A 25,029-nucleotide genomic window follows, 5' to 3' on the forward strand; every position below is an offset into this window, starting at 1 on the left:
CTCTGCCTACACTGCTCCACCCACCCCAGGATCCTTTCTTTCATGTTCTCCCCCACCCCTGAGGTGCTCAACTAGAGCTGCAGGGTCATTTTCAGCTCTTCCCTCACCCTCACCATCTGTCATCTTATCCACATCCCTTTTTAGAAGTTTACTTAACTCAACCCTTCTGATCCAGCCCTGGGCCCCTTCCCTGGGTCAGGGTCCCCGCCCCCCCCCGCCTCGTGTGACATATTCCTCCAAAGTCTTCAATCTCCGTTGCTCCCTTGGAATCCATCTTTCACACACTCCCTTAAACTCAAATCAGGCTATGTTGTCCTCCCCTCGCCCCCCCGCTGCAAAACCTTCCATGACTCCCTGTGGCCTATGCTTTGCTGTCCAATATGGTAGCCACTCCCCATGGGTAGCTATTTAGATGTAAGTTGATTGAAGCTAAATAAATCTTAAAATGCACTTCCTCATTCAGGTAACCACACCTCAAGTTTTCAGTAGCCACATGTACCTACCGTATTAGACAACACAGGTATAGAATATTTCCCTCACCACCGAAAGTTGCATTGGACAGCACTGGATAAAATTCAAACCTGTTAGCCTGGGTTTGAGGACTTAAACAATCTGGCCCCAACTGGCCTGTCCCAGTTCATTTCCTATCAGCTCTTCCCATGCACACTTAGCTTCAGCCAAAGCACACAGCTCTACAATTCCCAAACTGCTTGTGTTAGTGTTTTATGTACCCTTCTAGGGCTTATGCAAACACATGCAAGTGTGTGTGTGTGTGTGTGTGTGTGTGTGTGTGAGTATATATGTGTATATGTGTCTATTTTCTTGTTTCTTCTCTTTCTTATACAAAAGGTAGAGTACTAAGGTTTCTTTGGAGGATGATGAAAATGTTACAAAGTTTAGATGATGGTGATGGTTGTGCAACTCTGTAAGCATACTAAAAGCTATTGAACTGTTTTGTATCTTGTTTTTTTTTTTCATTTTACAATATAGCTTGGAGTTCTTTCTCAATCACTGTACATAGGGCTTCCTCATTCTCTATACAACTGCAGGATATTCCATTGTGTAAATTTCCATCATTATTTACCATGGCTCCAAGCTGATAGACACTTGGGGTCACTCCAGCCCTTTGCTGTTCTAGACAGGGCTACAAGAATAATATGTTCCATGTGTGGGCTGGTGTATCTGTAGAACAGACTTCTACAAATGGTATTGCTGGGTCAGAGAATGGCTGCATTTGTAATTTTGACAGATATTGCAAATCTCCCTCCTTAGAGCTGTATTGATTTATGACTCCCACTAGCAATGTCTAGGAGTACCTGTTTCCTCAGTCTTCACCAACAGACTTCTGAATGGTTCGTCAGTACAATTTTAAATTACATTTCTCTAATGAGTTAGATTAAGCAGCTTTCATATATTTAAGAGCCTTTGGAGTTTAATTTGGGGGAAACTGTTTCTTCATGCCATTTTTATTATGTTGCTGGCCTTTTCCATCTCGATTTATAGAAACTCTTAATACATTGCAACAATTAACCCTTGCCTGTGATGTAAGATATTCCTTTCTCCCAATTTGTTGTTTGCCTTTTGTGACTTCGCTTATGTGTTTTTTTCCTCACATAGAAATTTACAAGATTTCTTATTTTATTAAGTTCACCAATCTTATTTTTCCTGGCTTTTAGATTTTGAGTGATAGAAAGACCTTACTTACTCCAGGGTTTTAAAGGAATTTGCCTTATTTTGATACTTTATGGGTTTGTATTTTTGCTATTAAATTATAATTTGGGGCAGCCCCGGTGGCGCAGCAGTTTGGCGCCGCCTGCAGCCCAGGGTGTGATCCTGTAGACCCAGGATCGAGTCCCGCATCGGGCTTCCTGCGTGGAGCCTGCTTCTCCCTCTGCCTGTGTCTCTGCCTCTCTCTCGCTCTCTCTGAATGAATAAATAAATAAATCTTTAAAAATAAATAAAATAAAATAAATTATAATTTGGGGGGCATCTGGGTGGCTCAGTTGGTTGAGCATCTGCCTTCGGCTCAGGTCATGATCCCAGAGTCCTGGTACTGAGCCCTGTGTCAGGCTCCCTGCTTTTCCTCCCTCCCACCCCCCGGCCCCCGTTCATGCTCTCTCTTTCACTCTCTCTCAAATAAAAAATAAATAAAATCTTCAAAAAATAAAAATAAAATAAATAAATTATACTTTTGATCCATTTGGTGTAGGGTATGGTATATGGACTCAACCACATCTTGTCCTAAATGACTACCCATTTATCTTAACACCATTTAGTAATAAATTCATTTATACCCCCACTGATTCGACATGTTGCTTTATTGTATACCAACTTCCTGTATGCATTTGAGCCAGTTCTGGACTTTCTACTCTGTTTCATTGGTATACCCATCTTTTTATGTGCCAGTACCACACTGGTTCAACAATTGAAATTTTATAGTATAAATCCAATTTAAATCCACTTGCTCCATGATGCTTTCCAAGATATCTTTAAACAAACAGGACCTTCCTTATTGCACCCTATGCTTTGCTCTCAAAGCACCCTATGCCTCTGACCCCCAGCAGACTGCAAGCTCTTAAAGAACAGGGCTCTAGGGGATCCCTGGGTGGCGCAGCGGTTTGGCGCCTGCCTTTGGCCCAGGGCGCGATCCTGGAGACCCGGGATCGAATCCCACGTCGGGCTCCCTGCATGGAGCCTGCTTCTCCCTCTGCCTGTGATTCTGTCTGTCTCTCTCTCTCTCTCTGTGACTATCATAAATAAATAAAAATTAAAAAAAAAATTAAAAAAAAAAAAAAAAAGAACAGGGCTCTACCCTCTATGACTGTGCCTAGGTTGGGGCCTGGCAAGGGCCAAGCCACTAATACCCACATTCTTCCCTCCTTCAAGTACAGAGGACTATGGTTTCTCACACATCACATTTTGCCTTGATTGAAAACCGAGACACAACTTCCCTGCCCCCAGCCTTCTGGCATTTCTTTGAGAGTCTTCCCAGATGTCTCAGGACTGGACTGGTGGCTCTGCAGTGAACTTGGTGTCTTTTCAGCACTGGGTGCTCCTCTTCAAACCCTGGACACTCAAGAGGCCCCAGGGACTGGCCTACCCTCTCCTCTTTTGGACTTGAAGCCCAGCTCCCCCGCATCTAGTGGGAGGTTCCCTCTCTTTGTGGAAAGTAGAGTTGGAGTCCCATTATTCTTTCTTCTGTCAACAGGACAAGAAAGGCACTTTGCCTTCCTTTTGGTATCTACTCTGCACTGAAAATTCTGCCCCGGCGGGGGGGAATAAAACACAACCTTTCCTACTGACCCCAGTGATATTTTTGCAAGTCTGGGCCAGTTCATGTCTATCAGTTCTTTTTAAATATCAGACCACTTTAAGGGCTGCCCAAACATTTCTGCAACCAGTCCTTTATACCAGACCCTGTGCCAGGTGCCAGGGGGCACTGAGATGGCTACCATCTGTCCTTAGAGAACTTCATTTCTAGTAGGGCACCTGGATGGACATAGGGAAAAACAACAGCATGGCATAATGCGGTAGGGTGTGCACTGGGTGGTCTTTCTGGGCCCTAGTGCTCTCTTCTGGTGCAAAGGTCAGCATCATGTAGCATTTTCTCAAACTTGGGTGGGACTTTGAACCTGTCTGGACTGCCTCATCCCCTCATTGTACCTGTGACAATACAGAGACGTGACAACACTATAGACCCTAGGGAAGCCAGACTCAGGGCTGAGAATTGGGGCCCGGAGCCTGGTTCTCTGGCCTTCCACCAACCTCGCTGTCTTCTCTTTACCTCACTCCCAACCAAACTAGCTCCATGGCCAGTCACAACAAACCTCTTAAACATCTCTTAATTCTCTGTATTTCCCATTACCTCCACTGCTGCAGGCGGGACCGCAGCCAGTGTCATCTCTCCTCTGGATTACTGCAGTGCCTCCTCACTGCTTCCCCTTCTAGTGCATAGGGAGAAACCTATGGGATCTTATCACAGTGCCATTCTCATCAGGCATTTTGCTTAATAACTCCGTAAGTATACTAAATAACTCTTTACCTATATCTCTTGCTTTTCTAATTACTTAATTTTTTATTTTGAAATAACAGATTTGTATACAATTGCAAGAAATAGCAGAGGGGTCCTGCGTACCTTTTGAAACCCAGTTTCCCCAACTGACAACATCTTAAATTATTGTTCCCTGTTGCTTTTAAGATAAAGATAGAGATTGTTATTCTAGTTTGGCCCTGAAGTCAGATCTGGGTTCAAATCTCAGCTTCACCATTGACTGAGTAACTTTGGCAAGCTATCTTGCCTCTCTGAGCCTCAAGTTCTTTGGGTGTAAAATTTAGAATAAAGGCACTCACTTCAAAGAGTTGCTTGGGCCTTAATGAGATAAAACATATAAAGTGCTTAAAATAGAGACTACACTGCTTAGCACTCAATAAAATGGTAGAATAACATGGAATAGGGGCAGCCGCAGTAGCTCAGCAGTTTAGCGCCTGCCTTCAGCCCAGGGTGTGATCCTGGAGGCCTGGGATCAAGTCCCACGTCAGGCTCCCTGCATGGAGCCTGCTTCTCCCTCTGCCTGTGTTTCTGCCTCTCTTTCTCTGTCTCTCTCATGAATAAATAAATTAAAAATCTTAAAAAAAAAAAAAAGAATAGCATGGAATGTTCTGGCCTCTGCCCACAATCCTCCTTGTTCTCTCTGCTCCTGCTTACTGCCTTTCTGATTCTCCCTTTTGTCTTCCTTACTTACCCCAGGACCTTTGCGCATGCTTTTTCTACCTCCCTATTCTCACCCCTACATATTATTAACTCTACTTTAGCCTTTAGCCCAAGCATTCTTTCATCAGCTCAAGCCTTTGTGACCATATAGACCTTCTCATGTCCCTTCTCTCATAGTGCTGTGTATGTTTGATTTTCCCTTATGAGTACTTATTTCAGAATATACAACAATTTGTGTATTACTGAGTATTATTCTCCTGTACTAAACTATGAGTCTATGAAAGTCAAGATAATGTTTGTTTTGCCCATTAAAACATCCCTATAACCTAGTAGAGGGTCTGGCATTGAGAAGAGACCCATAAATATTTCTTAAGTGAGTCAATGAGCAAATAGCAGCAGTGGGTGGTAAGAGATGATGATGAGCACAATGGTGAAGATTTTACTGGCAAACGTTTATTGAATGTTTAATGTATGCCACGCAATATGCTCAACACTTTTGTGAATTATCTTGTTTAATTCACTAACATTTAAAATAACCTCAAGTGTCCTCTATCCAGCTTTCTTCCCTTGGCTTCTTATCACTGCTTGATATTATGTGTTTATTTAGTATCCTAGTTCCTCATTCATGTAAACTGCACTAACTTAGAAATTTAGTTTTATCTATTTCTATGTCCATAGAGCCTAGTTCAGTGCCTGCTACATAGTAGGTGCCCAATGAGTATTTGTGGAATGACTGAATGATCACAAGAAATATATGAGGGAGGCAGATAGAGTTATTGTCCCCACCTCATTTTAAACATGAGGAGATGGAGACTTGAAGAAATTAAGTACCTAGCCCAGATAAAGGCCACATAGCCAGGCCTTGAACCTGAGCTCCTAGACTTCACAGCCCATAAGTTTAACTGGGAAGCTCTCCAGGCTTGGTTCCCCCAAACAGACGCTGAGACCAGGATTCAAGCCCAAGTAGTTCATGTGGGAGGTGATTCCAAGAAAGGACAGTAGGTGAGATGGGAGTGAATCAGTGAAGGGAAGGGAAGGTGGCCAACGCAGGTGTATCACCAGGCAGCTCACCACTGTGGCAACAGGAGCTGACTTGCATTAGGTTGTCTGGGTGCTGATCCAGACCAGGAGGCTCAGAGTTATCCTGCTTGAGTGGTGATGGGGCTGGATAACTCTCACACCCACTCTCACCAGTTACTTGTGGAGGGCTTCTCTCAGGGAGTATAAATGTCCAGTGGGCCTGGCTTGCCCCACATGGGGGCTGAAGCTCCCCGAGTCAGACAGAAGTTCTCAGCCAAAGAGTTGCATGTGGTTGCTAAGGGAATATAGTGGGGCACTACCAGCACCTCTTTTGGATGCCATTCAGAGTCTCACCATCAAAAGGTTGCTGTATTTTCTCCAAGGATGACATTTAAAGACCACATATTTCTGGGAGAAAAGCCTTTCCTCCTCCCTCCCCCGGGCTCAGCAGCTTTCCTCCCCCACATGCTCTTCTTCTCACTTCTTGTGAGCCTTAACTATCCTTTGGGGTCAAGTTTAGCTCCTGTCCTTCATCCAGGCTGGAGGAGGTCCCAGGGAATACTCGGTATACTTTCCCACCCAACAAAGGGACTCAGTACAGCTCTATAGGGAAGAGTCTGCATGGGGGCTGTCACCTGATCCTTGGGTGGCCCTGTTCTACTCTCTGATTCCTGCAGAACTCCCTCTGCTTTATCACAGTCCATACTTGAACCTGAAAACTCTCTGCTCCCTACCAGCATTCTCTGCAGTTCTAGAGGAGACAGGGCTTCTGGCCTCCCACTGTATTAGCTTTCCAGGCAGTCTCTTCTGGCATATATTAAACCCGTTGTCACTTTTAATCCCAAAGGACTCCCTTGCCTTCCAAGTCAGACAGAGATCCCCCATCTGAACTTGAGGGGTCACATTTTTCAGATCCACAGTATCAGACAAGGCCTTGATCTCTGTTCAATTTCATCTTGATAAAGACAGTCCCACAGAGGAATAAGTCTTGTCCTTCCTCGTTAGGCTAGTCTAATGTTCAGCTCAAGCATCATTTGCTTTCATGGAGAAGTAGAGTTCAACACATTTCCCTTATTTCTGTTGCTCCTCTGTCTCAAAGAGGGGCTCTGTGTCTACCTTTTCTTATTACAGAGCCCAGCTAAAATCACCCAGTTTTTCTTTCTGGAGCATTTGGATTTGGTGCAAACCTGAGTTTATGTGGGCCTGTCCCCTTTCCTGACCCCCTTTCCACCCTGCCAGCCCTTCTGGAGGAAAAGGATTTGTACAAATTCATCTTTGAATCTCGTGCACCATGCAAAAGCCTGGCTCATGTATGTGCACATGTAGCAAATACATGAAAGGATGATCCCTCAGCATGGAACCCAAGACCTTCTAGGGCTGCATGGTCACCTTCTTTCCTGCGTCTGTTGTCTCTCGCTCGCTCTCTCACACTCTCTTGCTCCTACTCCCTTATTGTCTTCAAGAAATCCTTCTGGGCATAGAGAAGAGTCAGACTCCCTGGCTCTTCCTCTCTCCAGGTCAGTGTCTTAGCTGACCTGGGCCTTCCCCACCTCCATTGCAAAAGGAGGATAAGAAAATGATCTGAGGTCTGCCTCTCCAGGAACAGAGTCTGAGATGTGCATTTGTATGCATTGAATTTATTAAGGGAGTACTCTCAGGGGAAACATGTAGGGGAAGAAGAGAGGCAGGAGAAGGAGATGAAGGAGCTGGGGAGAAGTCCATCTTTAGCCTGATCCCCCCAGGGGAGCCATGAAGGGTAAATTGCACCATAAGGGTTGTTGCCATCTAGTGGTTCCCATCCAGCAAGGATGATGTCTTCCATAGAAGGGTGTAGGCCTGGGAAGCCAACACCCACAGGGCTAGGGGCTGGGTGCACCTGCCAGGGAGAGAGCAGGGTGAGCTTCAATAGCATCTGCTAACAAACACCTGCCTTATAGAACTGTTGGGAATGTGAAATCAGTGTACCCCAAATGCAAAAATAGTAACCAGTTACTTAATCGAGTCTGGCTATTATTTCTGCCATTTTCACTCTTGCTTCAGCCCCCAGCTCAAATACCACTGCTGAAGTCTTGTTCACTTGCTTCATGGAGAATTCACTATGCCTCCCCCAGGCTGCCTTGGCACTTGGTGGTTTTTCCTTTTTATTTAAGTTTTAAAACAGCACAAGTAAGACATGGGAGCATTATTATTGTAAAAGATTGTAACCAAGCCTGAAATATATAGGGTAGAATGTCGCCTCTCTGCCCCACATCCTCCGGAGGAAATCCCTATTAGATCTTCCCCGACTGCCCTTCATACCTCAGGTGTGTTGTCCTGCCTTGTAGTTGGGGAGCTGGGTTTTCCAGGCTACATTTAGAGTCCTTATTTAATGGGAGGGACCTGCTCTGATTTCTTTCTGTCCTCTGCTCAATAAATGTTTGCTTAGTTTAGTTTCAGCCCAAATTTCTAGATCATAGGATGTGGTGGGATATCAAATACATATTTCCAGCCTCCTCTCCTTGGAGATTCTGACTCTGGAGTCTTGAGTCAGCCCCGAGGAATCTCTTAACAGATTCTGGTAACAAGTTTTCCAGGTACGTGAGGTAAAAATCTAGCTCCGGGAATGTTTTATTATTTTTTTAAAGATTTTATTTGTTTATTCATGAGAGACAGAGAGAGAAAGAGAAAGAGAGAGACAGAGAGAGAGACAGGAAAGAGAAAGAGGCAGAGACAGAAGCAGGCTCCATGCAGGGAGCCTGACTCGGGACTCAAGCCCAGGTCTCCAGGATCAAATCCTGGGCTGCAGGCGGCGCTAAACCGCTGAGCCACTGAGCTGCCCTCTGGGAATGTTTTTAAAGGTGGCTTCCCAATGTGCATAGCAGCAACATCCACAATGGCCAAACTGTTGAAGGAGCCATCGAAAGATGAATGGATAAAGAAGCTGTGGTCTATATATACAATGGAATATTACTCAGCCATCAGAAGAGTCCAATACCCACCATTTTTCGATGTGGAGGAACTGGAGGGTATTACGCTGAGTGAAGTAAGTCAATCGGAGAAGGACAATCATCATATGGGTTCACTCATACAGGGAATATAAGAAATAGTGAAAGGGATTATAAGGGAAAGGAGCGGAACGGAGTGGGGAAAAAATAGAGAGAGAGAGACAAACCATGAGAGACTCCTAACTCTGGGAAACAAGCAAAGGGTGTGGAAGGGGAGGTGGGTGGGGGGATGGGGTAACTGGGTGACAAGCACTGAGAAGGGCACCTGATGGGATGAGCACTGGGTGTTATACTATATGTTGGCAAGTCGAACTTCAATAAAAACAAATAAAAAAAATAAAGGTGGCTTCCATCTGCTGAACATCTCCCTCATCGATTTATTTAGATGTCTCTTTTTTGCTTAGTAGGATTATCGTTATGCATTTCATAACTTCGTGACTAAAATAGTAAGACACGGTCGCTGTGGGGAATTGGATGATAAAGTCAGCTTTAATCCCATCCCAATCAAACCCTTTTGATGGACTGTCACGGGGCCCTGGGATCACAGGGTCATTCCCAGTTTTGCTCTTGGCCATTCCTGGCCCCTGCCTCCCTGACAGACCAAAGAGTACCAGTGCTTCTTTCTGTTCCTGTTAGGAGCTCACAGATGCCGTGCTCACTGGCTTGCTAAGTGCCAGTCACCTCCCCATCTCTCCTTCCTCGTCCGGCAGAGGGAAGCAGCCATTTCTCTCTTTATTCGCTGCCAGTTCCATCTCTCAAGAAGTCTTCGAGTTTTAAGAGTCTGTCAGGGCCCTATTTTTAGTGGAGTGGGACTTCTCCTGGGTGTCCAGATTGTTGAAACTCTCTCGCTAGCAGATGCTCTTCTGCGTTGTCACTGGAACCTCCCGTGTCCTCACTTCTCAGATGCTCATCACCTCACACAACCTTTACCTCATCTGAGTAATTCCCCACCCTGTCCCCACCCTAGAAGACTGAGACTCAGGAAGGACAGATGGCCTGTCCCTCAGGCTGAAGGGGCAGAACCAGGTTCTCCCCTCTGGTTCTAATCCCTGTGCCTTACCTGACCCCTCCCATCATGTCTGTGGCAGGGAGGTGCACCTTCCACTCCGTTGCTGTGACCCTTTGTACCGCTGAGGTGGACATGAGCACATTCAGCCAGAGAGAAGAGAGGGGGGAGTGTGTGTCTGTGTGTAAATAGATAACATTGATCTACTTCCTGTTAACCCAGAGGTCATAAACTGCCAGCCCTCTGGCCAAAAACCTATCACAACTATATTGTATTCAGTCCTTTCAGAGTTTTAAATTTTTAAAAATTAGTTGCTGACATTTAAAGATCAAGAGTGTTCACATAAAAATCCAGATGTCCAGCTTCTCTTGAAAAAACAGAATACTGGCAGTCTGGGTATCATATTCCTCCTTGGCCAGAGTCAAGTGGAGCTGAGCAGTGCTTTGCCCATGTAAATAGGCAGATGCCACAGTCTGCACCACTCCTTACCATTTCCCCAAACAGAGCCATTGTAAGCAATTTGTCACTTCAAGTACATTGTTCCTTTTTCTTATTGGTAAATTCCAGAAGAGAGAGCCATACCTCAGAACCAGCACACCTCAATCAGTATTGCCTGGTCCTTATAGGCATTTGAGTCTACAATCCTCTCTGTCCTTCTAATCCCTACCAGATCATCCTTGGTAATCCCAGAGCCTAGTCACACAATAGGTGCTCAAGAATAACTGTAGCTACCATTTGTTGAGTGCTGAAACTGAAGGAGTGTGGAATTCATAACTCTTTTAGCAGATGGACCAACAAGCTCAGAGAGGTTGAGGACAAGCCCAAGGTCACACAGCTGATGAGTTTTGTCACTAGGACATTAGTGGTGTCAGTCACTTTTGCACTGAGTTGCCTCACGTTTTATGGCTTTTCACACCCTTTCCTTTTGACTTTTCAAGTTGTCTGGTGGTTTCTGAAGGTTTCATAAAAGAGATGGCAACTAATGCCAAGCTTTGACACCATAACGGGGCAGAGACTAAGAAAGGCAAAGGGCATTTTCATGGAAGAAAACAGAAGAGAGACATAGACATGGTATAGTGTTAAGTGTGTGTCAAGGAGGGACATTGTGAACTAAGGTGGGAAAAGGACAGAGCATAAAAGGCCTTAAATGGTAGGCTGAGGCTATGGGACTTCTGAGGGCACTGGGGAGCTCTGAAAGGTTCTAGAACAGGAGCAGACATGATCCATGTCAGGTTCCATGAAGGCTAGTGAGGCAGCAGGATGGAGGTAGAGAGGATGCCAGCTGTGAGAATCCAGAAGAGAGGTGCTAGGGGCTTGAGGGAGGACCCTTCAACAGAGGCCAGAGAGCAATTTACAGGGAGACTGCAGAGGACCCAAGGTGAGGACTTGGTGATGGGGATGCGTGGAGCTGACCATCTGGAGGCACAGCAGTGTCACTAACTGGGACAGGGAAGATGGGAGGAGATATGGCTTGGGGTACATCTATGGGGAGATGCCCTCTAGGCACTCTAGGGACAGGACAGGGCTGCGGCAGGAGATACAGACGCTGCCTGCCAAGCCAAGTGAGAGCAGTGAGAATGGAGTGCTCTGAGCCAAGAGCCTGGAGATACCTCCTCTTACACCTGTCAGATTTCCTTCTGGTCACCAGCCTCCAAGTTCCCCTCTCTTCCCTCTGTGTCTAAGCCCCCAAGATTGAATATCCTCTGCCCATCCTAGGGTTGCAGGCACAGACCATGGTGAGTTTTGGCTCTATGAATGATGGCAATGTCCCAGCCATTCCCTGAAAGCAGGTGCTGCAGACATCCAGAGCCCAGGGTCTTCCCAACCTTACCTCCTCATTCACCAAGCAGAGGCCTGGGGAAGGGGAGTCACCACAGTCAGGCCCTCCCTGCCCCCTACCCCCATGGGAGCCCATCTTCTCTCTTCCTGTGAGCAGTGCATTTGGCTTTTTATAAAGCCAATAAATAAATAAGCAAGCAGGCATGATTAATTGATGGCATGGAGCAGACCAAGGCGCTGGAGTCAGGTGGCCAAGCTTCCTGGTGGAGCTAGGCTTTTCAGCGACCTGGGGCCTGAGCCAAGGAGGGGAAGCCTGCTCTGAGGAGGCTTTCTGTGTGTGCCTGAGGTTTTTGCCTCTCTCCTCAGGCAGGACCTCTTCCTGGTCTCCTCCAGGCCTTAGGCCAGACAGGCTGGAGGCTAGGGCCCAACAGGTGCCCCTGCCCTAAGGGAGACCTTTCTGGGGCGGGGGTGGGGGAGTGGAGGGGTGGGTGGGGATGTCTGAGTCCCCTCCAACCAGCCCCCTCCCCGAAAGCTAGGTCTCCCCAAATGCCCGATCCATACCTCAATTCATCCCAAACTGTGACCCCAACCACAGGTTTCAGTTGCGCAGGGGAGGCTTGGCACACCCAGACCCCCCGGGGAAAGGGTGGGAGGGGTCCCTCCAAGGGCCAAGCTAACGGTGGGGATGGGCAGAGTAAGGGGCTGCTTGCAGGTAGAGGTACCTGCAGGCAGCACCCACCGGAGAGGCTGCAGACCCCTCCCCCGGCCAAGGCCGACCCGCACGCGCGCGAGCAGGCGGGTGCGGGCGGGTGCGGGCGGGTGCGGGCGGGACGGCGCGCTCGGCGCTCCGGGTCCCGCGGGGCGCTTCCCGTGCGGAGTTTGGGGAGGGCCGCGGGGGGGAGCGCGCGGGGGAGGAGGGAGCGGGGAGGGGAGGGAGGGAGGGAGGGAGGCGGGCAGAGCGCAGTGCAGCGGTGGCAGAGGCGGCGGCGGAGGGAGGGAGCGGGCGGGAGGCGGCGGGGCCGCGGGGCGAGGCGAGGCGAGGCGAGCGCGGGGCAGCCGCGGCAGAGGAGCCGCAGCCGCAGCGGGGCCGGGCCGGGCCGGGCGCGCACCAGTGGCGGCGGCGGCGGCGGCGGCAGCGGCAGCATCTCGCTCGCGGAGCCGGCGCAGGTGAGGCAGGGGCGGCCGGGCCGGGGCTCTGGGCCTCCTCCCCTCTCCTTCGGTCTCTAGCTCCCTCCCAGCCGGCTTCCTTCCCGTCGGCGCGCGACCCCAGGAACCCCCGGCGGGCCAGAGTCCGAGCGTGAGCCGGAGCGCGTCCCGGGTCCCCGCGCTCCGCGGAGGCAGGCGCCGTGTCAGCAGTGACCTTGAGCGGGCACCGAGCGGCGGGCGGGGCGGGCCGGGGTGGGCGCCTGCGGACCCGGCGCCTGCGGGCGCTGGGAGGGGGCGCACCGCGCGCCTGCCGCGCGCAAACTTTCCGGGCTCAGGACAGCCCCGGAGCTGGGGGCGTCCAGAGCGCTAGAACCTCCCCCCATTACCTCCTTCTCAGCTGGCTCTGACTTCTCCGCTTGGCGTCCCCCGCCCCCAGGATTGGGGGCCCCCTTTCTCCGGGCCCAGGTTCCTGCAGGCTGGGGAAATGACCAGAGCTATGGACGTTGACCCCGGGCTGGGGGCTTCTACCCTCCGCAAAGGCGTTTTCTGCCCAAGCTTCTAAGAGCCCAAGTGCAGGAGGACCCTCCACCAGGTGCTCTCTGCAGCTCTCTCCTCGCATTTTCCTGGCTTCCCTCCCCCTTCCTACAGCCCTTCTCCAAGCAGACGCCTACAGTACCCCACCTGGTGACACTGGAGCTCTGAAGCCCCACACTCAGTTGGGTTCTCAGATCCGCAGCCTGATTATTCAGCCCAGCTGCAGGGGCTCCTTCAGAGGATGAGTGGAGGTTCCCCCCCCAGCACCCACCCCCGCCGTCCCCCCCCCCCCCCCCCCGTGGTGGATCAGTATGTTCTTGGACGCCTGGAGTCACCCAGGCTCTGGTCACCCTGAAGCCCTGTGGTCTCAGGAGGAGGAGACGTCCTGGAAATCTAGTATATCCTAGCCTCCTAGAACGTTAGTCTTGGAAAAGGGAAGTGAGGCTCAGAGAGGTTGAGCCAGGCCCAAGGTCACACAGCCAGACCAGGAGGAATAAGAACTGAGCTTTCTTATATTGGGTTGAGGAGGGATGGAGAAGACTCCTGTTTGGTTTCTACCCCTGCCCTCAAGGGGATTTGAGCTCTGGGACAGTGTCTTACTGGCTGTGTGACCTCTGGCAAGTCATTTCCCCGCTCTTGACTCACTTCCCATGTGTAAAATGGGAGTAGCTACTTCATAGGGCTGTTCTGGTGGCTGAGTTAATGTTCTTGAAGTTCTTATCATCATGTCTGGTGCATGATCTGTATCCAAATATTTTTGGCTACCAACATGTGAAATTTCCTTTCTGAGCCTGGAAGAGCAGAAATAATTCCCATTCTCTTTTTTCTGCTTCTGGCACTTATATTTAGGTGACTTCTCCCCTGCAGCTCTGTCAGCTGCTGGTAGGCAGCACCTGCTGGAACCCTGAGCACCTGTACTTTATATGCAATGTTTGGTGGAGGCAAGTGTCTCAGCACCCTCGACAGCCCACTAGACCCACCAGTCAGGCTAACCCAGGTTGTGGTTTCCTGCTGCTTGCATAGGGGAAATCAATCCCTAGTTTCTAGTTGGGAAATGAAAACGGGAACCTGCTGCAGCCCCAGGAAGAGACACCCCCAACCCCTGCTCCCTGCACAGTCTCACAGGAAGACTATCATCCTTATCTCCTCCATCTGACCCAATCTTCTCCATACCTCTACAAGATGTCATTCTCCCCCCACCCCCACCCCACCACACCGATGTGCAAAAAGAGGAGATGGGAGGGAGTACTTTCATTCATTCATTCACTCACCAAGCCTTGATTCCTGCCTTCTTTGGGTCAAGAGGTGCTGGGGAATGCAGACAAATCTGCTATATCTAGCAGTTATGAAGCTCCTACCAGGTGCGCCAGGCACTTGCTAGGCATGGGAGATACATTCTTTCACTTAATAAATTTTATTAAGTATTTAATATGTACTAAGCACTGTCTGTGTGGCAGGGACTCACTGGTAAATAAAACAGACCTGCTGCTAGCTGTTAAAGGTAGCCATATAAATTGTCATCTAAACTGAAACACTTTTGAAAAGGGGAGAGGGCATTATTAATAATAACTCCAGGACCACAGGCATAAATCAGGACTGTCCAACCACACTGGGATGTGTGGCCATTCTGTGACCTCATGTTTATATACCGGTGTTCAGGGAGAACTGTTAATATTTTTTTGAGCTTGCTTTTTGCCAGGCTCTGTGCTGAGCACTTTCAGGTTATCATCTGATTGAATCCTCACAGTGCTGTGAAGCTGGTGTTACCATCTGCATGCAGCTGGTGAGCATGGGAGCTGGGACCTCTCCTGCTGCTTAGCTGCTGGGCTGCCCTGCCTTCTCAGAGACAGACGAGACCCAGGGCCCAAGGGCACACTGTCTCCCTCCAAAAGAGGTGCACAGACAACTGTTAGGCAGGAGCCCCAGTGCTGTAATAGATGTGCCGTGGGGGCAGAAGACGGAGGCACAGATTCTTGCCTGGAAACATCAGAGGCAGCTTCCCAGAGGAGAGGACCTTTGAGCTGGACCTTGAAACATGAGTTAGAATTTTGGCAGACTGTGCGGACTGGGGGGAGGGCAGTCTGGGCCCAGGTTGCTAGTGCTTGGAGATGTGGGGTGTGTGCACTGTTTGGGGGGTAACACCCCAAAATAGGTCTGGATCAAATTGTGGCTGGACAATAGTTAGGTCTGAAATGCCGCGGCAGCCAGTGAAGACTAAGTCCAGGAGTGTTGTACTATGGCATGTGATGAGCTCTGCATCTTAGAAGGTTGCTCTGAAGATGTGACTATCCTGGAGGCAGGGAGCAGAGAGAATTTGCTAGACTGGATTTCCCTTTTTCTATAACCCGATCTATACTATATAGATTGCCTGCAAGGTCAGGGAAATCATTTTGTTATATAGAATCACCGCAGAAGAAATTTGCCAGCATCTGTAGCATTAAAAAGTTTTCTGCAAGTGAAGTGATTGTCAACAAGAGAAATATTAACCTACTTAAAAGAGACGGTTTTTAGTAGCATCGCTTGCAAAAAAATAATATGCTTATTACAAGGTATAAGTGAAATCTCTTCTATTTGTTAAACCACATCCAAAAAGCTTCAATTTCCTCCACTCTTCTTTCTTTTCCATGTCGCCTCTGTTACCATATAAACCGGAGAGTAATAAAGCAGTATTTCTTTAGTAATGTCTTATTTCTTAGACTTTCATTAATTCATACTGGCCTCTTTTCCTCCCTTCACAATGAAGTGGGATTATTAAAACTTTATGGTATCTAGAAATTTGAATCCATTAGTAGAGAACAAAAAATGGGGGGTCAGTATTGGGGTTCTGGATTGGAAAATCAGGCTGAAGAGATTTGAGAAGCAGAAGGGACCTTGATGGAAGGTTGAGAGTAAGGTACAAGACCAGTTTCATGGGTGCCTGACCTATGCAGTCACACCGAGTCCTGTGTTGAGAAGGGCCCCACACTTGATTTAATGCTCTGTGGTCACTGTATTGAAATTCTTAATAATTTTTGAACAAGGGACCCCACATTTTTATTTTGCACTAAGTCCCACAGATTATGTAGCCAAACCTGGGGGGGAGAGAGAGAGAGAGAGAGAGAGAGAGAGATGGGAGTAAGAAGGCATAGGGGAAAAGATATGTATATCTGCCATATGCTATATGAGAGAGACCGTTTTTTCATATTTAACCTTGAAACTTCATGAGGTAGATGATATCATCCTTATTTTTAAATATAGGTTTATTATGATTTAGGTACAGTGAGGCCTATCAGAAGAAACAGCCATTGAAAAGACAGCTTGTTATAGTTCCCAAGAGGAGGGGCCACACCACGCCACAAGGGAAGCACCAGGTTTGGTCAGCAGGCAAAGGAAGGCAAGAAGAAAACATAGGAGACTTTATTGTGGTTTCCATGGGGTGGAATAGGCAAGGCAGGGTAAACAGGTTTAGGCTTGGCTCTAGGGCATAGAGCTCTCCCTAGTTGTCTGGTAGCTGGCCCTGGGATGCTGAGGGCAGAGAAATAGTCCCCCCAGAGTGCCAGAGCTCCATAAAGAGGATGGTGGGGAGGAGTATGGGAGGCTGCCCATGCTTTTCCTGCTCCTTCCTGCCTTTCCTCACCCTAGCAGGTCATAGAAGAACTTTAAAGCTAAGATATCCCTTGAGAAGTAGCTGGGCCAACTCCTTGATTTTATAGAAAAAGTGAAAAGATAGGCTCAGAGAGGGAAAGTGACTTCTTCAAGGTCACACAGCATTTTAAGGGGACTGAACTAGACCTAGAATTCATGTCCCCTGCTACTCAGACCACTGCTTAGTTATTGTTTTTTTCCTCTAGAGTTCTATATAAGCCAGATCCACCAGACTGTGAACACATTAAAGACTGAGTTCCTGTCTCTTTTTTTTTTTAAGATTTTATTTATTTATTCATGAGAGACACACACACACACACAGAGAGAGAGAGAGAGAGAGAGGCAGAGACACATGCAGAGGGAGAAGCAGTCTCCATGCAGGAAGCCTGACGTGGGACTTGATCCCGGTTCTCCAGGATCAGACCCTGGGCTGAAGGCAGTGCTAAACCGCTGAGCCACCCAGGCTGCCCTGCTGTCTCTTTTAATATCCTATTTCCGATATGTCTAGAACATAGTAGATGCTCTATACATGATTGTATCAGTTTCCTAGGATTGCTATAACAAATCACCACAAACTAGGATGCTTAAAACAAGCAGACATTTAGTCTCTCTCAGGTCTGGAGGCTAGTAGTCCAAAATCAAGGTATCAGCAGGGCCACACTCCATCTAAAATTGTAGGGAAGAATCCTTCCTCATGTCTTCCTAGCTTTGTTGTTCCTTAGCTTGTAGCTACATCATTCCAATCTCTGCTTCTGTCTTTACACAGCTGCCTTCCCTCTGTCTGTCTCTATTTCCAAATATTTCTCCCCTTATAAGGACACCAGTCATTTTGGAATGACTAATTGAGTATGACCTCATCTACAGTTGATTACATCTGCAGAGACCCTATTTCTAAATAAGGTCTCAATCGCAGGTACTGGGGGTTAGGACCCAACATGTCTCTTGGGAGGACATAATTCAATGCATAGCAACAATGAACCAAGGAGTGAGTGAACGTTCATGATTTTGGGCAAGAATGCCCTCCCCTTTCCCCCAAAGTTCACACCAGTACTGAGGAATCAAAAAGAGAAAACAACAGCTGGTCAGTCCACATTTAGAGAGAAAATAGTCCAAGTGTACACAAGAGCATCTACCATGTGAGCCAGCCTGCTGAGCTTATAGTCCTGGTGCCATCACTTTGTCATTGCATCTGTACGATCTTGGGTGAGTGGCTTCAACAACCTCTATTTCGTCATATGCAATACAAGATACTAAGAGTCCTACCTCATGAGTACTTTTGTGAAAAATGACGAGAATTAAGATCAGTAAAGTTCTTGGAACAGTGCCTGGCATGCAGTAGGCACTTTGTTCATGGCAGCGATCACTGCCATGATCGTCTAGTCATTTATAAAGCACTTTTCACCTCTCTGTCTCTTCACTTCATTCACAGAAAACCTATAATATGGCTCAATAAATATCAGCTTCCTTTCCCCATAAGGTGGCTACTCATTGGTGAAGCCACATCTCAAATTAACCCCCCTGTTTCTAGTTCTGTCTCTCCCCCATGCTTCTAGTTCCAAGCTGGCCTCACTGCATGGTGCCCGCTGCGTAGCAGGAAACCTGCTGGCATGAAGATGTTGCTAATGGATCCTTTCTGCTTTCATGGGGCCAGGATGTTGGAGAGCAGAGATCTGTTATGCCCTGGTAGGGGATAGCATGAGGGGGAGAGGGCCAGTGCCCAAAGTGTCTGTTGCCCAACTGCCACTACATTCCTTGGACCCATAGTAGATGGTTAATAAGTGTGTCTTGGATGAATGGATTTCTTACACAACACAACTAGTCACCAGCACCACAACTACCACCCCCACCCCCACCTGACAGCAACAACAAAAGCCTGGTGAGGGCACTTTGCCCAAACAGTGATTACAGTCCACCCAAACTCACAGGTGGGCTGTCAGTATGTGAGCAACTTAAAAAATATGCTTCTGATGCTGTTTGAAGAAATGAACTGTTGAGGTGAACATCGAGTAGTCATAACGTAGTGCTGGGTGGGTTGTGAGGGGTGGAGGCATAAAGAGGGTCCAACATGTAGGTGGGATATAAGAGGTACAATGTGCAATGAACTGGGATTGGACAGAGATGCCATGTTGAATGGAATCTCCCAAACATTGCCATCAGGAGTAGATAAGAACATGAGGCCAGGAAAGTTCTCAGCAAATCCGTGCAAAGGGCAACTGACTGAATTCTGAAATAACTGAATGTTTTTATTGGCACAGGTTCACAGTTGACTGTTTGTTCAGTAATGTAATGATGATTAAGAGTGCCTAGGAACAAATTCTGGACAGACCTCTTACTAGCTATGTGACTTTGAGCAAGTGACTTAATTTCTCTGTGCCTCAGTTCCCCCAGCAGTAAAAGAAAGAAGATAAAAGTAGTGCATAGGATTGTTTTAAGAATTAAGATTTGTAAGAGCACCCGAGTGGCTCAGTGTTGGGCATCTGCTTTTGGCTCAGGTCATGACCCTAGGTGCCTGGGATTGAGTCCTGCATCAGACTTCCTGTAGGGAGCCTGCTTCTCCTTCTGCCTATGTCACTGCCTCTCTCTGTGTGTCTCTCATGAATAAATAAATAAAATCTTTTTTACAAAATTTAAAAAAGAATTAAGATTTGTAGAATGTTTAGCAAAGAACCTGGATCCTAAATGCCTCCCTCCTTTGCCCTCTTCATCCCCCCACTCTTTCTCTGCTCCCTCTTCTTTTTAATGTAGTTATTTTGTTAGTCATTGGTGATAAATATTTCCAGCTCCTGACTCTCTAGGCACATAAACTTCCTTGCCTGTTTTGGTAATTAGCTATAGCTGTGTGTCTTGCTTTGGCCAGTGAATTTTGAGAAGTGACGAGTCATTTCTGGGTGGAAGCTATCATAACCAACACACTTGGCCACTTTCCCCTTTTCCTCTCTTGACAATTGAGGCAGCATAGAGATGCAGCCTCCCTTAACCTGATTTCTGAGCAAGAATGATATAGAGCCCCAAGCCAACCCATAATGGGCATTGTAGCATCAGTGAGAAGACCTTGCTTTTAGCATTGGTGCTTTGGGCTTATTTGTTACTGAGCATAACTTGGCCTATTCTGACTAATGCAGGTAGGAAATGAGTTGAAATAATCACTGTTTGTTTAGAGGGATTTTTGAGTCTTTTAATTCCTTCAAATGTGATGCCAAATTTTTAGTGTTTGAAGGTGTTACAAATATAAAACAGGTGATAACCATGCCCTATGAGGTGATGACCAATCTCTTTAACATGGCATCTATGGGCCTTTCCAATTTCACTTTGGCCTTATTTGTCCCCCCATGTGCCCCTTGTTCTTCCTGATAAGTTCACAGCATCCTTGCAATGTGCCATGTGCTTGCATATCTCCAGGTCTTTACCCGTGCTCTGCCTAGAAGGAGGCATCCCCCAGGAAATCATGTCACTTGATGAGTGGTTGGAGTGGAGTATGACAAGTGCATGGGAGGAGAGGAAAGCATTGAGCTCTTCTATGAGGCACAGAAGGCAGTATTAGGACTAAGATTGAGATTCTTGTTCAGTGTGAGAGAACTCTCTAGTGATTAGAGCTTAGCCTGGCATAAGTAGGCTAAGTAGTAGCCTTAGTAAGCTCACCACACCAGAAAATGTCCAAGCAAAGGTGCCACGGAGAGGGTTCCAGGTTAACAGAACTAGTGGAAACTCTCCAATCCTGTCATACATGACTTTATGTGATAATACCCAAAGAAGGTGGATCTTAGTTTCAATTCTCTCTCTATTTTTTCCTTTCAAAATAAAAAGAAATAGCTTTTAGCCATGGATTATAGACATGTTACATAATGATTATAGAAAATGCAAGTGATATTGAAAAGCATAAGGAAAGAAAAACATAAATAGAATTCCATTTAAAAGAGCTAGTCTCCACTAACATTTTGTCAAATGTCTTTCCAGACATTTCCCATGATTGATAAATAAATAAATGGTTTTTTATACCTATCTTTCACTCAATAATAGAATATGGACATCTTAAATATCAATAAATATAACTCTCCTTCATCTTTTATAAGTGACTCTGTCCTAATTTATTTAATGGATCTCTTCCTGATGGGCACTCAGGCTGTGTCCAGAATTTTGCTATTATAGGCAACACTATGATGAATATTCTGGTGTGTGGACCCTTGGGCCTGCATCCAGGCATCTCCTGAGGATGAATTCCTAAATGGAGTCACTGAATTAGGTGCAACTGTTTGGAATGAAAAAAGAGAACTGTGATATGGAGAAATAGAGAAAACATTTTTAACTTAAGGGTAGCCTGCAAAAGGTCAAAGGAAGAGGTGAAAGGGAGATTGTAGCCAGGCTGGAAATTTAGAGGGAGTGGACAACTTTCCATGAGCCATCCCCCAGGCAAAGGTCAAATGCAGATGACAGCTATGATTTAGGTAGGGCCAGGCAATTACAAGCACTTTCATGTGCACAGTCCCATTCAAGCCTCACCATCACTTTGTGAGGAAGGTCTCTGTCCCATTTTACAGAGGAGCAAAGTGAGGCCTGGAGAGGATGTGGCAAAAGTAGCTGTTGTCTTCATTTATAGTATGTGGGCTCCAGACCTTTCCTTTGCATATATCCTGGGCTAGCTCCTGCTTCCAGACTTTGCAGATGCCAACTTATCTGACTGGCCAACTCTTTATCATTCTTGAAAAGGAAGACTGGTCAAATGTGACTTCTTTGTGAAACTTTTCCTCAGGGCGCCCCACCCACCCCACCCCAGAACATTAACTATTGTGTATTAACTGCTGAACCAGGGAGTTGGCTTTTGGTTTCAATGAATTGGATTCCTTGACTCAACTGGCAAATAGTAAGACCCTTTCTTATCTCACATAATCAAAAGCTCTGCAGATGGGTAATTCAAGGGCTCATCCATGCCAAAGAAGCCTATGGTCTGTCTTTCTCATCATCTACCAGGAAGAGCTCCCATGTCTGGAGCATTCCCTGAAGATGTCACAGTGCCTGGGAGACAAAAGACAGAGGGCATCTCTGTGCTTCTTTTATCAGGTAGGAATTCTTTCCTGGAAGTCCCCTGCTGATTTCCTCTTATGTCTCCTTGTCTGGAATTGGCTCACATGACCATGCCTAAACTAGTCACAGCCAAGGGAATGGGACCAAAAGCTTAAAAGGGCCAGAACTTAGCTCTGAAGCTGTCAGTTGGGGGGGTAGTCAGGGCTCTGTCAGCTAGGAAGGAGGAGGGAATATCCACTGGGGAGACAGCCCACAGAGTCTGCCCAACTGTGTGCTCATTCTCCTGGTTCCTCACTAGGCTGGAAGCTGTGAGAGGACAGGGGATTGAGGTTTATCCCTTCCTGGGACCTTTGCAGGCTAGCACAGGGCTTAGAACATGTTAGATATTGAAGAAGATATTGGTTGAATGAATGAATGAATGAATGGGTGAAATAAATCAGTAGATGTTTCTGAAGACTCCATCAAACCCAAGATTTTAGGATTCTCTGTGCACCAGCAATGCCAATGCTTTGTCAATTTGGTGGTTTGGTATTTTGGAGAATAGCTTTGTCCTCAAACATATTATAGTGTAGTTGTGGAGAAGACACGTGAACCCGGAAAAGATATGGAATTAGGGCCTCGACTCTGGCACAGAGTGGACATACCATGGGAGGTGAATGCCTCCATAGGTGCCTAGAGAAGTAGGATGAGGCCCATTAGGGACCAGGTACCATGAAAGACAGAGGTGGGTAGTGGAGAAAGACACTTGGGTACTCAAAGAGTGGATGTGAATATGGTGGATTTAAGGCAGTGAAGGCATAAACTTCAATACGCATCTTCCTTCAATTAAGGAATCTTCCTTCAATGAAGGGGACTCATTCTTGAGGACCTACTGCGTGCGGGTCATCATACTTGGATTTGTTTTGTCATATCTTTCCTGTGCCTCTGTGAGGTGGTTCATTGTCTCTCCATTTTGTAGGTGGGGCAGCTAAGTCTCAGAGGATGAGGTTGCTTGCCCAACATGGCAGAACCAGAAGTGGTGGACTTTATCTGAGAAAGCAAATCTGTTCTGAAAAGCTGGCTCCTTATGCAAAAAGGCCATGATGGTCAAAGAGGGCCCACTGACGACCAGCAGGCAGTGGAGAGAATGGGAATGGGAGTCTGGAAACTGACAGGAGGGCCTAGAAAAGGCTTGGTGCAGTGAAAATACAGGCCAGAATCCCAATAGAAGAGGTGCTTATTACAGGCTTTGGGGTAGGCTTGAGGAGCTGCAGCCTTTGGCATCAAATCTGACTTCAAATCTTTGATCTGTCAGTTAACAGCCATGACCTTGGGCAAGACACCTCACTTCTCTATACTTCAGCTTGTCCATCTATAAAATGATGATAATTAAATGTGTGCCCAGTACCTAGCATATAATAAGAATTGAATAAATGGAGCTATTATAATTATCAGTATTGTTTGGAACTTGGTGGATAACTAATCAGAGCTAGAGGTGACTCCCTTGGTGTAGGGGTCTGAGTTCTAGTTCTGTCTTGGTTACTACCTCCACATTTGTCCTTGACTTTATCCCTCCCATCATCCTGGCTCTCCAGGGTTCATCGTAAACCAGGGAGATTGGGCCAGTTGATTTCTAGCATCCTGCTTCGTTCTAAACTCTGCACTTGTGTGAAGTGCAAGGGGGAGGCTGCGATGACAAATGGGATCAGAAAGGAGTGAGGGGATGTCTGGGGCTGACTTTGTATTGGGGAAGCAAAGGAAGGGAAGGGCAGAAGATAGAAGGAAGAGCAAGGAGGAGCCAGAGGCCCGGCAGACGGCAAGAGCTAGGCAGGTGTGTAAACCCTTGGCTGGGCAGTTTCGAGGCGGGCACGTGGGTGAACAGTTAAAACCAAGTAAGGCAGAAGTACATTGAGAAGAGCTGCACCTGACACCTGCCCTCCTTGTGGGAGAATCAGAGGGAGAGGAATCAATCACGGCTCTTCCTGATGCTTAATACCTGGGGGGCAGGGCTTTGAAAAGTGTGTGTTCAAAGACTAAAATTGAATTTCTCCAAAGTTTGCAGGAACACTGCAATTATGCCTGAGAACATGTCTATGAAATCCCCTTGAAATCTATATTTAGGCACAAGGTTTTATAACCAGAGTCAGAAATTGAGTGGAAGTGTGTGGGAGGCTGACCCTGGACAGTCTCCATGTTTGAGAGGAGGGGAAAGAGTATTTTTAACTGCAAACACCGCGTCTCAGAGGGTGAGGCTGGGGAGGAGGCATCTTCGCCACTTTGGGTTTCTCACCCACTGCCATGTTAAGACGGGAGCTGTCTTTGACAGAAGTTGTTAAAGTTCCTTACTCAGAGTGGGTGGCTGAGGGCCGTGGATTGAGCGGGGGAACTTGTCTGGGGCTTTTGTATATTGGAACATAGACATCTGAGACTTAATTTGCCAGAGACTCCTTCAAATCCATCTTGTGCAGTTGTCACAGAGCTTGGGGAGCTTTGTCTTACTGGAGACTTTTCTCTTGCACTGCTGTATCAGTTAGCTATTACTACATAACAAACGGTCCCAAACTTGATACCTTAAAGCAATAGATTCATCCTATGGCTGGAAAATCTGTAGGACATCAGGATGGTTCTTCTTGTCCTGGCTGGGCTTCCTCCCATATCTGTGGTCTGCCACTGGTTATATAAGTGACTCTCCTGATTCCTGGTGGGCTCTCTCCCATATTTGGCAGTCTGCTGACTCTAAGCTGGCCTAGGAATGGCTTATCCCTCCTCCATGCAGTGTCTCATCCTTTAGCAGCTCTCCTGGGCTTGTTCCAATGGCAATTTTAGGGCTATGAGAGATAGAGAGCAGAAGCACATAAGGACTCTTAAAATCAAAGCCCAGAATTGGCACAGTGTCTCTTGGCTCATTCTGTTGGCCAAACCAAGTCACGAGGTCACCCCAAATTCACGGAGTGGGGAAATATGATGGCATCTCAGGATGGTAAAGACACACTGGAAAGGGTTTTCATCCAGGCATACTTTTAACTGGATTTAATGCCCTCAATTTACACAACCATCAGCACCAAGGTTGGCCTCCAGGGCTGTCACAGTGGGTGACCCTCCCTCCTAAAGTCTTCCTGGCACCTAGGATTCCCTCACTGTCCAAGAGTCATATCTGTGCAATCAGAAAAATGTATGCCCCCTTAAACAAGAAGAGGTCAATTTTCATTCTTGAGACTGGCAGGAAA

The 25,029-nt window shown here is 47.1% G+C and overlaps 1 protein-coding gene and 1 long non-coding RNA gene across 11 annotated transcripts in view; one reads left to right on the forward strand and one right to left on the reverse strand.

Annotated features, from left to right (window-relative positions):
* Positions 1–13,358, reverse strand: part of LOC144289603 (uncharacterized) — an 83,820-nt gene extending 70,462 nt beyond the window's left edge. Inside the window, exon 1 of one of the 2 annotated variants that reach the window (XR_013357439.1) lies at positions 13,033–13,358. This is a non-coding gene — a long non-coding RNA (uncharacterized LOC144289603). The remainder of the gene's footprint in view (positions 1–13,032) is intronic. The other variant, XR_013357438.1, reaches the window with a different exon arrangement.
* The window catches only part of ATP2B2 (ATPase plasma membrane Ca2+ transporting 2), a 371,101-nt gene continuing 358,630 nt past the window's right edge, over positions 12,559–25,029 (forward strand). For 6 of the 9 annotated variants that reach the window (XM_077857841.1, XM_077857839.1, XM_077857843.1 and 3 more), the window contains exon 1: positions 12,560–12,667. The gene's annotated coding sequence lies outside the window, so the exon portion shown is untranslated. Of the gene's footprint in view, positions 12,668–25,029 lie in introns of all 9 variants that reach the window. The other 3 variants (XM_077857845.1, XM_077857848.1, XM_077857846.1) reach the window with 1 other exon arrangement.

This window comes from Canis aureus, chromosome 19 (assembly GCF_053574225.1).
Source record: "Canis aureus isolate CA01 chromosome 19, VMU_Caureus_v.1.0, whole genome shotgun sequence".
Lineage (NCBI taxonomy): Eukaryota > Metazoa > Chordata > Mammalia > Carnivora > Canidae > Canis > Canis aureus.